Source organism: Dermacentor albipictus, chromosome 9 (genome assembly GCF_038994185.2).
Source record: "Dermacentor albipictus isolate Rhodes 1998 colony chromosome 9, USDA_Dalb.pri_finalv2, whole genome shotgun sequence".
NCBI lineage: Eukaryota > Metazoa > Arthropoda > Arachnida > Ixodida > Ixodidae > Dermacentor > Dermacentor albipictus.
The window spans coordinates 80,129,625-80,144,905 of NC_091829.1; the positions used below are offsets into that span (position 1 = coordinate 80,129,625).

A 15,281-nucleotide genomic window follows, 5' to 3' on the forward strand; every position below is an offset into this window, starting at 1 on the left:
GTAATTGTTGTGTGCAATCAACGAAAACTTCGTCTCGTTTGCCAGATATAACAATCACGAGAGCAAGCATACCGCGCATTCACCTCCGCTCCTGACTACGTAAGAAACTCGAAACTTCAGAAATCTGAGACCTAATTCATAGTTTCTGTATAGCTCTTCTGCTATTAATTGAAAGTAGAGTGAGACCACTCTCTGCAGCAGTAATTATCTCATTGCTTTTGCGGAAGCCCTGATGAGGAGTGTCGGCTTAAGAATAATTGAAGAAGTGGGCAAAATGTTAAAAAAGAAAAGTTTCTTTGGAAACACGGGAGCGTAAGACACACCTGAGTATCGAGCTGGACCGGGTTCGTGGAGTGCCTTGAGGGCTCGTATCGCCGACTGATTGCTCCACCCGGGTACTAATTAATGGCTGCCTCGCTTCATTGCTGTCGGCGTTGACTGAGCAGCAATGTTCAGCTGTTTCCATCCCGCAGCTTGATGATCCCCATGATTTGCATAATTCAAGTGCGCGGACTCCTCTTGTGTCCGTGGCTTGTTATCTTGTGCCTTTGATTTGTACGCGTCGCTAATTGCACATCATTATGACCGCATTTTGGTTGAAGACGAGAAAGGGGATAGTGCAGGCCGACGGTAAAACTCGAGGCAGAACAAAACTGCTAAAGAAGAAAGAAAATGGTATTGATTTCGAGTAAGGTCAGAGATTGTGAGTGCGCTGCTTAAGAGCATATGTAAACGTTGAGGGATGTTGAATACAGCGATCAATTTAACTTAATTGATTATTTGATGCTTACCGTAAGAAAGACAGCCTTGTAATTAGCCGCCCTGTGGAACGAATCAAACAACAACAACTTTGTTTCGGCGGCTCGTTCTTGCTCGATCTTGTTCCTCGTATATAGACGCAAGAAAATGCTACCGTGTGATGGAAATTTCGCAACACCAGTTGCATAGCGACAGAATTTCCCTTCGGTGCGTTCGCAACATGAAGAGAAAACAGAGCTGTACGTCGAGCAGAAGGCTCAGCTCGAATGGGAGGACGCGCCATTTTTGTGACGTCATCTCGGAGGTGTTCCCTGGTGCTAATTAAGTGGAAATATTTGGACAAACCGCGATGCAATTATTTTATTCTGTGCGGTCCTAATTATGTCGCACTGAACGAAAATTATGTCTGTATTGCCAGTGATCTCCAGAAAGGACCATTTGCATGACGCCGAAAGCAGGCGAAACTTTCAAAATACGAGAGCCACTTATTCTTGGTATGAAACATTGAAATCAGCTCCCAGGAGATGTCGTATGGGTTGTCTATGATTTTTTTTTCATTTTTACCTTTTTGGTACCTGGTTCGCTATTGCAGGCAATAATGCAGGAGGCTGTGGTTCAAGAAAAAAAAATGCGCGAGAAAAATTTTTCACGGCATGGAAAATCATCGTTAGAAATAATTTAGCAACATTTGGCAATAGAATGCTCCAATTTATACAGGGAAAATCAGACATCCACCCGTTCGTAGAAATTGCTACAAAGGAAACCCATACGGGTTTATCGGAAGAAAAGCCTCGCAGTTGAACAAAAATTGTTACGTCACTACACCAATTAACCAATTACTCTACACCAATTAACTGTACAAAAAAGATATAAGAAAAGGCATCAGCCTTAAAAGTAATCTCGCTTATTTTCAACTTGTGATCCCGTATTTGAGAGACATAAGGAGGTGGTTTAAAAATAGAACTCTCTATCGATCCCTGTTTCAGAGCATTGAATAGCATGAAAAAAAATCATTTAGGATTTTCATGGCTGTTTCCTAATTTAGTGTTCTTTGGCCATCTGTCAAACTAAACGACTTATTAGGATTACCAAGAAGAGACCGAAGTGCCTCTACTGCACTTTCTAAAGTTTTTTTGTGAGCTCTGCAGTGTGTGGATCCCAAAAAACGCTCCCATTATTGAGGACATTGCGGGCATGGGTGCGATATAATGGTTATTTAAACTTTCCTATTAATCAGGTAATGTTTCATCCTGAAACGCCACATAATTCCATTTACTTCGTATTGAAAGTAGCTTATCTCCCATATCACTTTCGCCTCTCCTACATAAACCAAAGTGTTAACATTAGTACGTTTAAAATAAATCAATCAATAAATAAATAAATAAGAAGTAACCAATCAACGTGAAACGATGTCCGCACATTATACATGCTACCGTGTGTTGTGAACAGAAAAATTGTTTATAGTTTAATAATTTTAATGTTAGCGCTTCCTGATGAGTGTGACGTGTACATTCTTTTTTACGTTGAGTGCGTTTCGCACTCGGCACACCATGTGGCGACCAAATCCTAATCACGCTGTAGTGCTTGTATGTCAGATTCATGTTTAATAACTTCATCACCAAACATTCTAAACAACGATGTGATGCCATAAGTTAATGTCAACTGATATACAACAAAAATAAAAGTGGAAATAAAAGTGGAATAAAAGTGGAAGTAATTTCCCCTGTGTTGTTTTTGGTGCCTTTGTCTGTTGGCTTATGATACGGTGGATACTGGGTAATTTTTGGAGTACTCTGCATATATAACTATAGCTGCATATATCATTGTTGCCTGCAATGGTTCACCACAAATAACTGCTGCGTCGCACACCAGCAATAGTGCTTGAATGCCATCGCTCGTTGTTTTTTCGTGAATTGACTCGCAGACGCCACGCCGTGTCCCAGTAACGACATGGCGGGGCCTGTACGTCAATCCCGAACGAACAGTGAAACGCGGGAGCTTTATTTACTGTAACTCAGTGCTTTGCGCGTCCACTTCTAATGGCTGTACGTCCGCGCTGTTGTATGTCCCAGCGGCGGCGATTGGCCACGTATCGTTTCTGTGGCGACAGCCACTAAAAACTCCAATCTGGGCATGTCGTATCTCCGTCTTTCTGGTTAAACCAGTAATGGCGACGGCGTCTATATCAGTCGGTTGGCATCGCCAATAGTTGTGGTTAATGATTAAGCCGTCAGGCAACTGCATGTTTAGCTTTACAACTGCCGTTAAGCAAAACAAAACGAAAGCACATTCCCCGCCACAGCCACTGCACTGATTACAAGGCACGCAATCCACGTCTCTGCAAACCAGCTTTTCAGGGCATGGCGTTGTGAGCCGGAGAGCAGCGCCAGCAAGCACATCTATGTTCTGCGTAATCAAAGGCGTCACAGCATATTACCTGTGAATATTTGTTCGGTTCATAGCTGTGTTTCTAGAACACAGCAACAACACATTAGGAATTGCACGTGTAGTCACGTGATGAATGACACGTGTCGGTGTAGTAACGCACGTGTAGTCTAAGTAGCACTTGTGCACTTAAAGGGACGCTGAAACAGGATGGCGGTTCTGCACAAATGCACTGAACCGCGAGGTAGGTTTTTCTAATCACCAAGTGACAAATTTAGGTGCCCTCCGTAAATCGAGTAGGTTACTGTTGAGTTTACACAAGTGCGTTGCTAGAGATCTCGGCGACGCTGTTTCTTGCATTTCGTGCCACCTCTGAGTATTCAACCGTAGAATGCGTTACGAATGTCACTCGGACTAAACAGATTATATCATTTCTGTATCAAGTAGCGTCATCAGGAATACCGAACATTTCCCTCCACGCAGGCTTGTTTTTTACAGCATACAGAAGCGCAGTAACTTTTCTCCCTGTAAAGCTATAGATATACTATAAGTGGGGGGGGGGGTATTTCTTTCCATCAGTGCAGCCCTTTATCCTAAAGGTTTCTCATGTATATTGACTAGAGTAGACCACGCAACATGGATGGGCTCTTCGGTGGCAGTTACATAAATGCTACCAGTGCCGTATACTGCATTCATCTCGCACTGCAGGCATACGCCTAGGGTAACGTTGCGCGGCTCCACGCTGTGCAAAATCACGGCACGCAGCACTTAAAATTCATTTTGAGACCACCATCATTGCGGTGACGAGAAAACTTGTGTTGTAAGGATAGGCGGGAACGCACTCGGTTTAAACGAAGCGGAACTAGAATAAATTCGGCATCCCCGCAAAGCGTTGTTCACAGAAAGGTGGGACATAGCTACGGTCATACGGAAAACAAAAATGTGGGGAGAAATCCTGTTGTCTTGAGATGAGGAGGATGTTTATTCACTTGTAGCTCACTGACGCAAAAGTCTTTTGAGAAAAGAATTCCGTGAGAGAAATCCTATTACTACTAGGCGGTTCTTTAGTATGACCGAAAATGTTTAATGGACCCCCTACATGAAATATTGCCACGATTGCGAGCGCGACTCAAGCCCAACGCCTTGTGATAATGATCATCCAACTTCTGCTATCGGCAGTACTATCGCACAATATAGGCGTTTCGCAGTTTGCGCCACGTTTTGTAGCTCACAGAAACTTTGAGATTTGTCAGTCATTGCACTTATTTCTGAGGCCACAAAAAAGCTGCATTGTAGCGTGCGAACATGACGTTGCTTGGACCACAATGATTCTGTTCTTTAGAAAATAGGGACGCCGGCTTTCCAGAGCGTGCTGCTGTCTTCATAAATGAACTGAAATCAAGAGGAATAGCGCCAAAATGTGCGGTAGTTTTTCTTTTTCATCATTTTTAGCTGTTTGCTAGAGCAGTTAATTAATTCGCATGGTGACAAGCGTCTCAGCTTAGCGCAAATGTTGGATTAACAGAAAGTGTGATAAAACGTGCGGGTACTAAGCGCGTTCCCGTTTCCTTTAGTGAGTCCCCACAACTGTATCGCTCATCATCAACCATGCAGGTAAGCAATGGCACCACTATAGTGAATCGCACGTATTTCACTGAATAAATCAGTCTTGGAGCAGCAGTGGATTTCACTTGCATTAGACAAAGCGGACAGCAAGTCTCTGTATTTTTTTATTGTGTCGCGTTTAAGGTAAAAGCACATGCGACCATACCAACTTCACTGTTGACACAGGACATTTTCCATAACCAAGAGAACCGCACACCCAAGGACCATTTCTAATAATTTTGTAAACGTCTATTACCAGCCAGGTGGTTTTGTGCTTGACACCAACAATGCTCAATCGAACAGAGCGTCCAACTTGAACTATATATCCAGTACGACATATAAGTCAGGTTCACTTCCAGCATAACACAACCTCTGACGAGCTAATAGGCCGGAGTACCGGGGTAATCTCGATCATTACGGTTAATGGTTTAAATCCTTGGCTCTAGGCTTAGCTTCTAACAAGACCCTCCGCCGTGTTAGTACTCTAACGTGCCCCATGCACGCCGAGACAGATGGACGGCTGGAGATAAGGCAGGCAGCTGCACCCTCCAACTTTTTGACCGGCCTGGCTGCGGAAAGCACGTTTATCAAGCTAATTAAGCATGATGCGTGAGATTACGAAGCTTGCACGGTACGTTTCCCATGTCTTGGCTAGAAATGGGAGTGTAGGCGGCATAAACAATATAGCGTGGGACGGTTTGTCGTCAAAGTGGCCTTAACTTGGATTGTGTGCGTGTGTGTTATAAACGACTTCACTTTTTCATTGTCCCTTCTCTAATTCATGAAATAGCGTCATCGCAGTGCACATCCGTTATTCTTAGTGAGTTTGTCAACGTGAGGTGCCGTTGATTTGGCGTACATGCGCGATTCATCTAGAAAAGAGATATGATTCAGCAACAGGTGCGTAAAACTTCACACAACACTCAAGTGAGACGTTGATGGCGATGTCTGTAGACGCAAAAAATCACCTTTCCTGCACTTTAATACCCCTACATACGGAATTCGAATGTATTTACGCTGAAAAAGCAAGCATCAACTTATCTCACTGTTTATCCATTCCGTACTCAAAATGTCCTTCAACTTATTTGTAGAACAACCTGCCGCGGTTTCTCTCTGGCTATGCCATTAAGTGGCTGAGCACGAGGTAGCGTGCTGGATTGCCGACCATTTGGGGCCGCGTTTCGGTGTAGCCACAATGCAAAGCGCACGCGACCCGTACATTAAGTGCACATTAAAAAAAGGAAATAATTTTAGAGCCCTCCAATACAGCATCTCTCATATTCTACTGCCTTATTTATTTTGAAGGGGGGGAAGGCAAACCCTACAGTTAAATTACGCAAACGTGTAGAACTGTTTCCTCAGGTCCATATTAATTTAATAAATTAAGCGAGTTGATTTCTCTTAGAAGTAATAGCCACCTCATCGAGTAATTTAGTTCAAGGCTTAGAGCAGAGCTATTTACCACAAGTAACTTTTAAAATTTTGGTGCAGCTAAGAAAAGAAAACACCCTAAACTAAAGCAGGCAATATCTATCCTTGTGACGACGCGTATGTGCTGTTGGTAGGTGAAAGTTGCGATAAATGATATGTAAATTTAAACACAGCCTGCAAGTGGATGGATATGCACGCATGATAACATGGAGGTCATGGTCGCCAAGATAACGTCGTAAGTGAAGTTTGAGTGATGATAAAAAAAGAAAAAGGTGATATCACCGAGAGGTTGAGTAAGCGATTAAAATGAATGAAATAAAATATCACTAGCAATATTAAACTCGTGAGTATTCCCCTTTATATGGTTTCAGAAGAGATTCGCTGAAGATGCAGATATAAAACAAACACGGTCTATCCCGCCAGGTACGGCGTATGTGTCAGAGCGATAGGTATATTGTGAGCACACTATGTATATTCATTCGGTGCATTCTCTACGTACGCCAGACGAATATCGGACGTTGAGGTTCTTGCTGTCGGCGTTGATGTTACCTTTGAAAACAGCACGGTTTTTGCACAGAACAATCTTGTTTTTTAGCATACATATTTTTTAGCATTATCTTATCATTAAGTATTGGCACTTAACACACCTGTGGTATTTAGCACAACTCGTTCCACATGGAACGACTTCTCAGGACTACATCACCTTCGAGATATCAATTTTCAGTGTGTCCGACGAAATACATTGACGTTTAGCTACTTTCGTGCTTCAATGCATTTCGTGCTTCAATGCAGGCATAAACGCGTTGATGCCTTTCAAATTTTCTTTTCTTGTGAAAACTATAGTCGATTGGAAAAAACTTGACGCAGATGTATTTATTGAAACGCACACAACTGAATCATTTGAGCGTAAGCTGTCATGTGTTTGGTGAATGCATTGTTTGTTTATTGCGGAACTGGTGTTGCGTGTTTGGGCAAAATTATTTTTGCCCCACCCCCGTAACAGCCCGCAAGGGCTAACAGTATTAGAAATAAATAAAGAAATAAGAATCGTTGTCTTAATGAGGGTAAGCGTATCAACAGTGCGTTTTTTGTCTCGAAGCAGCTGTCATCCTCAGAATTCTTTCCAACTCAGTATGCTTTCCAAACTCAGTATTTATTTAACAATGCCTCACTGCAATTAGTTAAACGGATAACTAGTGTAATTAGTGAATTTATTCAAGTAAGCAATTTATTTCTCTTAGAAGTAATGGCCGCCTCACCGAGTAATTTAGTTCAAGGTTTAGAATTGTGCTAGTTGCCGCAGGCAATTTTTAAAATCTTCGGGTAGCTAAAGAAAAAAAGAAACGCCCTAAATAGAAGCAGACAAAATCTATCCTTGAAGATACTGCAGAGTCAGCTTTGAAGCTCCTGTCATTTCTGTCTAATAATTAGACTTCGCGACATTCATGCTTAGTAAAGAAAACTTCTTTTATATAAGAAATTCTATATAGGGCACGACCAATTGTACGCACTTTACGAGTTCCTGCTAGCAGTGAGCCACCACTTCCAGGGCTATACAGACGTCATAAGCTAAAGATGTTGTTTTTGCCAAGTCGTGTCCCTGAATAAATATGTCTATGAATGTTTACAATTCCGCTCCTGCAGTTTATGAGGACATATTAAAGAACTTGTCCAAAGAAGGCTAGAGTGGCATTGGGTACGGTAAGCAAGAGACTGGATTAGTGCTCTGAAACATGTTTACGTATGTGAAGGCTCAGGAAAAATACATTTCCCTAGCTTTAGCGTCCATCCTGAGCAGAAAAGCTTACACCAAATGCTACTTATGAGAAAGCGCAGGCATCGGCTTTAGAAGTGCAATATGCTGTGCGCAATAGGCTAGGGCAAAATAACAAATACATGAGGGCCACAACTAATATTCAATGAAAGCAAGTCTTGCAAATCTTGCGCACTTTGGGTTCTTGAAGTGTTGCAGCAACGAAGGCAGCAGTGCTCGAAAGAAGATAAGAGTCGAGACGAGGAAGCTTCAAGAGATTCAACGCATCTGAAGGATTTGCTGTGGCTGAAGAGGAACCAGTCGCGGTAAGAACCACTTGATTGTGCTCAGTCGTCACAACGCGCTGGTGGTGGCTCCACTTTAAGCGACAATAAACGGGTTGAAATCCTGCTCGTGGTGAAGCGACATTTTCTGACTTCGAAACGTAGGACCCGCGCAGATGTCCTTTAAAGGAAAAGCACTTTTTCATGCGGTGGCTCCTTCTGCCTTAGCTTTCAAGGCAGAAGCAACCTGTGAAGCAAGCCTTCGATAGACTTGACTGATTGTGCAACGATAAGCTTTTGGGTCTTTTTGAATGGACAGCTTACGAATTCTCGCAGCGTATGTTGCTGCCGCAGTCAGAAACTAAGATACCAGCAGGGTTTGAATATTTACACCTACTGACAATAAATTCCCCAATTATATCCCTCATCACGAACCTCACACAAGCCATTGCAACATTACAGATTTCGCTCCACAAGTTCTTAATGAGAAAATAATTTGCTATTTTTTGCCACACTAAACACCAAAAATTTTTAAAAGAGCCATGTCACTTACACGTGCAGAGGAAAACGTCTATTGCACGAGAAACGCTAAAGCATACTGGTCCTCCTCTCTCGTTTTTTTAGATACTAATTGGCCATAGTAACCTAGCAGAACCGAAAAGAAACATAGTCGGGGAATAATAGAAGCAGGACAGTGGGCAAACTAAGTGAAAATTATTTTTGGGAAGAATGTGCGGGGAGCCTATGGTTCGTGGGACGTTGTCGAACAAAGAGTTACCGAATTCAAAAGTATTCGAGTCGACGCCGAAGACTGGAGCTGAAGCATTCAGGCTTCTGACGCGAGAGCTAGCTCCGAAAATTTTCCCGAGAAAAATTCCTATAGGAGTCATTTTATTGGCCTTGTACTTCTAAGTGTGGCCAAGTAGGGCGTCGTTTCGTTGTTCAAGGCAATATGCCGCCGTCGAGAGGTACTCTAAAGGACTTCAACAAAAACCTTCCGTGAGCGTTCATTTCAACCCTTACATTTCATGATTGCTTGCAGGCTCCACTCCAACATAAAAATATCATCGCACATAGGACACAAGTAGGCCGTAAATTATCAAAGATCAAAATAAACAGTCAAGTTTTGTAAGATGCCCATCCCAGATGCGCAAAGTGTGTGGAGAACGCTGCCCATATGAACAAAGGAACAATTACTTTGCGGCTTCAGATTATTACTCCCAAAAATATTTTTTTTTTCAGAAGAAACAAAAAAAATTGTTTTGTTTACAGCCTGTTTACAGGTTTAACACAGCCTGTAAACATGGTGTCCCAAAGTCTCTCCGCGAGGAGACGCATCTTTGACCATATAACTTATTAGTATATAACAAACTGAAATGTGCATACCCGAAGTAACGGCCCCATTGACGAAGACGCATGTTGGGATTATAACTGAGTGCTTGGAACGTTAAGTTTTATTCATGACGCATTTTCATCGTTCTTCTACAAACAATTATCCATTCATGCACGCTGTCGGATTAGAACGGGCACAAGGTCAGTCACACGGAACTAAATTTCTTGGACCATAACTTAGTCCTTCGGGTAACGTCAGGAGTACCCCGAGGAGACAGGGCCATTTTTTGCATTTTGTGATATGACGTGGCGTTCAACAGTTGCCTTAAGCTTCGTGCATACTAATGGCCGATGACACAGCTTGTGACCACTGCGCTGAAGAGGAAAACATCTGCCATATTTTGCGCCAGTCTCCACAGTGTTGTAAGTTGTGCACGCGGACGATCACTTTTTGCTGTGCTCAACCAGTTCGGCGCTCCCCAATTTAGGAAGTGGTAGTCCTGCAACATTTACGTGACTAGGGACTCTGTGAGAAGACTGCTAAAGCACTGCTCTTTTGATTTTACCGATCCACAAGACTCGGTGAATGCCTAGATTAGTAGTTACAGATTTTTTTTTCTGTCTTCCTCCTTCTTCCTTTTTATCCACATTTTCGCTTGCTCCTAGTGCAGGGTAACAAACTGTAGAGTTTTGTTTGGGTGACTTTTCTGGCCTTCCCCATACGTTTCTTTTTATCTATCATCAATTACTCATGTGTCTATGTAAAGTTGTACCTGTACTGATGTACCTTGTCTACGCCCTCATTTAACCTTCGTAATGTACAACCACGACAATGGGTCATAAACTAGCCCAAACAGCCACCCTTTTGAGCTTAAGTTTGCATGGTTAACATGTTCCGTGAGTTGATATAAGGTGTGTCATCGATTTGTTTAAAATGATCTGATTCAATATCTTGAGCTTTATAAAGAGCGGTGCAATTTCCTCTGTATTCCAGTATTTTCCGGTTTTTCCTTTAATAGGTGCTGTCTCGTGGTTGTGAAATAAATTTTCTACATTTAGGTAATGAATATCCAAATAAACTGATCGTCCCAAGACGTCCAAAGCATCTATGTGCAACCCGCCGTGGTTGCTCAGTGGCTATGGTGTTAGGCTGCTGAGCACGAGGTCGCGGGATCGAATCCCGGCTACGGCGGCCGCATTTCGATGGGGGCGAAATGCGAAAACACCCGTGTACTTAGATTTAGGTGCACGTTAAAGAACCCCAGGTGGTCGAAATTTCCGGAGTCCTCCACTACGGCGTGCCTCATAATCAGAAAGTGGTTTTGGCACGTAAAACCCCATAATTCATTCATCTATGTGCAGACAGCAGAAAACACGAACTTGAAGAGGGGAAAGGTACTCCTAAAACCTTTCGGGGCGTATCTCGGTTTTACAGGAATAATGGGCATCTATCTTGCGTGCCTTCACTTCCTTTATCACTTCACGCCCGCTACTTTCATGTCACGAAAGGCATGTGCGTTTTCAGCGTGACCTAGCATTGTTTACACTATCGTAGCAAGTGCAGAAAGGAAACGTGAGCAAGACAAATGAATATTGTTGTGCAATGAAGGTACGCCTCGAACAGCGTAAATGTTTTTACGCTGTTCCGCGCCGCCGCTGGTCGTTGTGCGGTTTGTTTTTCCCTTTGCCATTCTTCGTATTCACGCTGCTCCTCGAGAGTCCTAACTACGCATTGCCTACCAATAACCGTGCTGAAAGAGCAATGAAATCAGTTACTAAGCTCGTTCTTTTATATGCGGAAGGCTGGTGATGGCACTCCGCACATTGCAAGCTGCCGTCGCCGCGGCAGCTTGCGCAACAGCAATATTTACCGGGAAACGTAAGCGGGGGGCGTCACGTGCTTCGCATTATCAGGAGTGCCTTATCGTCGATAATGGGGTCCGGGTGCTTGTTTTGGGCTTGTTATTTACTGAAACGAAGGCTGTCCTGTATGTTGTATGCATGGTCCCGAAGAATGCATCCACTTCTCGCATCACTTTGCTGAGTGCTTCACGCCTGGTTCACCTCCGCTGTAGGTCAGCCCGGACTACGAAAAACTACCTCCAGGATGACTACCTCCAGGATCGGTTCACATTTCTGCCCACGGACTACGAAAAAGAAATGCCGCCCAAATGGAGGCTAACAGCTTCACTGTAAAACGCATCACTTTTCAAGATGATCGCACCCCAACACAGTACAACAGGCACGCATCCAGAAATACAGTATGCGCCTTTGGCTAATGCCCAAAGAGCACAAAACTATAGCGAAACGATGTTTCGCGCTATTTGATTTAGAGGTTAGTTTGCTCACGAACGGTGACGAATAGCACTCCTTAACGCCTTTTACTAGATGATCGCCGAAGTAACCATCGACGCTGCAAGAGGCGTTCATTTTTGCCGAGACGAGCTCGAAAATGGCATTTTCTCGAGAAAGCTACTACTGGGGCAATAACGTCTTTGAGTGCCTGGATTCGAATTTGGATATAAACAGGAAGCTAGACATACACAGTCACAGTGCTGACTGTTCGAAACATTTGAGGTAATACATCTGGAAAAGAAATGATGCCGCCTTTGGACCTATAAGTAGGGCTGCTAGTGTAGCGTATTTCAACAAGAGCAACGAACCAGACTGACTAAACTGCCTGCAAGAAAGTAAATTTCACAAAATAACGAAGCACTGCTTGGTTAGCTGAAAGTGCACAGGTCTTACAAAAAAGGTTTCACTGCAGACAAAGCTTCGAGCGCAAGCTTTGATGGCCATCAAGTTTTGGCCGTGGACAGTTTTCAGCTTAACAGCGTGATTTATGATATCCAGGAGAGCTCTGTCGAGGAAACAGCGTCAATCTTTCCCTCCTGAAACACCATTGCCTTTCTTCCTGTGTGTAAAATAAGTGATGATGTGAAGTTGACACCCCGAGGAAAACTTCAGAGTTAAAGTCTTTAGCGGAAACAGGAAGTGCCGTTCTCGAAAGATGCAAGTGGCTTAAACGAGGAAACTAAGATAGATGTGTGCGTTCCCGAAGAAAGATAGTCTTAGATATAAACGTGGTAGGCAGCCAAATATACCAGTGCGGGAATATCTGCGAATGTTCTAGAGGAACGCTGTTGCGCACGTGATCGCACAGAACGGGATTCCCACCTACAAAAGAAAATAAACAGCTTAACCCAGTACAGAATGGAAGCGAAGTCAGCAAATTGATTTTTGATCATTACAGTGTTAGAAAAGGTAAAAATTCAGAAGCTGAGAAGGCAGTGGATGAGTAACGAAACCAGTGGCAACCAAACTAAAAAAAGTGACCAAACGCAAAATTCACTTACAACAAACGAAGGTTTTCACTGGACTACATATTGCTTCCAGCAGGTTCTTCAAGACAAAAAGTGAGTCACTCATTAGTTTTGACGCTTCATAAAAACATGTGAAGGAAAATAGAAGTTGTGATAATAAAGTGCCCGCTGTTCAAAGCTCCTTTAGCTTCTCAAGTGTATTGCGCTTCATTGTTTGAGGTTTTAGGAGGAATCTGGGCGTCTTAGCTCTGTTAATTTCTGCGGGCAACATTTATTTATTACCTTGCTATTTATTGTAGCTCATTTACGTGTCTAAGGGAAATGAACTTAAGTTAGCGTGGCCGAGATATTACTCATCGAGGAACAACCTTCTTTAAATAATGCTCATCTGGTCTCCTACGAGGCCGGTAAAACCCAAGCACACCCCTTAAGCAGACTTATCAGAAAGCTCTATGTGATTCGTCCCCTGAAGTGGTCCTCTATCTGAAGTGTCACGAATTTTTTTTAACCGAAGTGGAGTGGCTCATAGCAGGCATCGAGCTGAGTGATGCGAGGAATGCTACGTGTAATATAAAACTAACGTAGAAGTGACACGCCACTCATGTGCAAACATATTTACGAGCACCAGGTTACTGATTCTTCTAACATTTGTAGGATATGCGCCAAGCGCTTCATTTCAGCGTCAACTACGTTTTTGGGAGTATTTGTGAGCGTCTGGTAATTTGTCGATTTTATCAACGAACTTCTAATGCATTTTTATATGCGCGCGCGTCACTTCTTGCATATAATACTGCTAAAGATAACCCTGCAAGAAGTAAACTTACGATAGCCTGCTGAGGAACATGGAAGAATATCAAAGTCACGCAGGAGATAGTAGGCAGCGCGGTTGGCGACTTGATAAAGAATATGTTTAACAGGCTACTTCTTAAGCCTTATGTCTGAGATGTAAAGTTAATAAAGTATTTCAGAGTAGTCTAGCACTAGCTACGCCGAAGGAGGACGCAAAATATAAGTGTTTCAATATGTCTGTTGTCCAATCTTGAGTGCTTGGCTCATCTTCTCGCGCTGAGTACCCGTAACTAGGTCAGACGCGAAGCGCTCTCAAAAACGAGAGAACGTAACTATAGTTCATTTGATGACAAAGCAAAGGTGGGTGCAAGGTTGAAGACACTCAAAATAATCATCTGAATTCTGCTCCAAAGCGACAGTCTACGGTTCCTAGATAAGGAAGACGGTCATTGTCCGAGAAGGAATAAACAAAAAGACGGGGATGTTATGAAGTAATTAGGGTCACTGCTGATTGAAGGGTAGGAAAGGATTGAAAAAAGAAACAAAAATGCGACCCCTAATTACCTACCTTCAAGAAACTGTGTTGATAGGTGTCGTTGAGAGACCATGCAGAAAAAAAAAACTAGTGACAGAAATAAAATGCAAAGTTAGGAAAAATATATAAGGGACGTTAGAGAATGAACAGACGTTGTAAAAACGGTAGACGTATAGGAGAAAGAGGGAGTACAAAATGGACGTGTATAAATAGAACGATCGAAGAAGAGGAGTGAGTGGTAGGAGAGGTAAAGTGTGAAATAAGGATGCAGTGAGGAAGAAGAAAATCTATATGAGAACCATAGAAAGAACAATACAACAAAGCACACCGTCTAGAAGGCTTTGATAAGTACCTTAATATTTATTGACTCTTCATCCAGCGGGCCATTTAGGTATTACAGCGGTGGTTGTGAGGAGCGGAGGGACATTTAGTTGCACCAAAGAGAAAAAAAACGAGAACACTGCTTAACATTTTGTACGGCAAACAAATAAGTACACACAGAATATACAGTGGGAGTTACCTAAATGATGTGTAAGCATTTACTGCTAATTACCTGCTATTTCATCATCGTCGTATTCTGCTGTGTTCGGTATAGTTTCGATAAACACTGCGAAAGAACATAAAATGGAGTAGCGCGGTTGCAACGCCTAAATGTCAACTAAGACCAGCATGAGACGACGAAGAAGAGACGAGTAGTAGCAATGTTCACTTTTTTGATAGATAACTCCCCGAGGATGCGGATGTGGGAATAAATCACGCGAGAGATTTTGGAAATGAAGCAATTGTATACATTTATTATGTACGCTCTTTCCTGTTTGGTGGTTCTTGTTGGGTTTCTTCTTTATCTACAAATTAGATGACGTTGCTTCGTGAAAGATGAGGTCTGGATGATGCGCGTTGTAGTGCGTGACGTATTTGAACAGCGTGACGTTTGGTAGGCCTCGCACATAGACGTGGTCGATGACGCTGCCTCCTCTCGATGTGAACCGTTATCACCCGTGGTCAATCGTCCCACGGCGTCGACTGCGTACTGCAAGGCTGCGCGGGCCCTATCTTGAAAGCCATCGGCGATGGGGGTCGGAAGG

General features: G+C 43.0%; 1 long non-coding RNA gene across 4 annotated transcripts in view; it reads left to right on the forward strand.

Moving 5' to 3' along the window:
- LOC135919018 (uncharacterized) overlaps positions 1 to 15,281 on the forward strand; it is a 108,209-nt gene that overhangs the window by 13,596 nt on the left and 79,332 nt on the right. Inside the window, exon 2 of one of the 4 annotated variants that reach the window (XR_011508625.1) lies at positions 8,145 to 8,259. The exons of the other annotated variants lie outside the window; for them this stretch is intronic. This is a non-coding gene — a long non-coding RNA (uncharacterized lncRNA). The remainder of the gene's footprint in view (positions 1 to 8,144; positions 8,260 to 15,281) is intronic. 4 annotated transcript variants of the gene reach the window in all.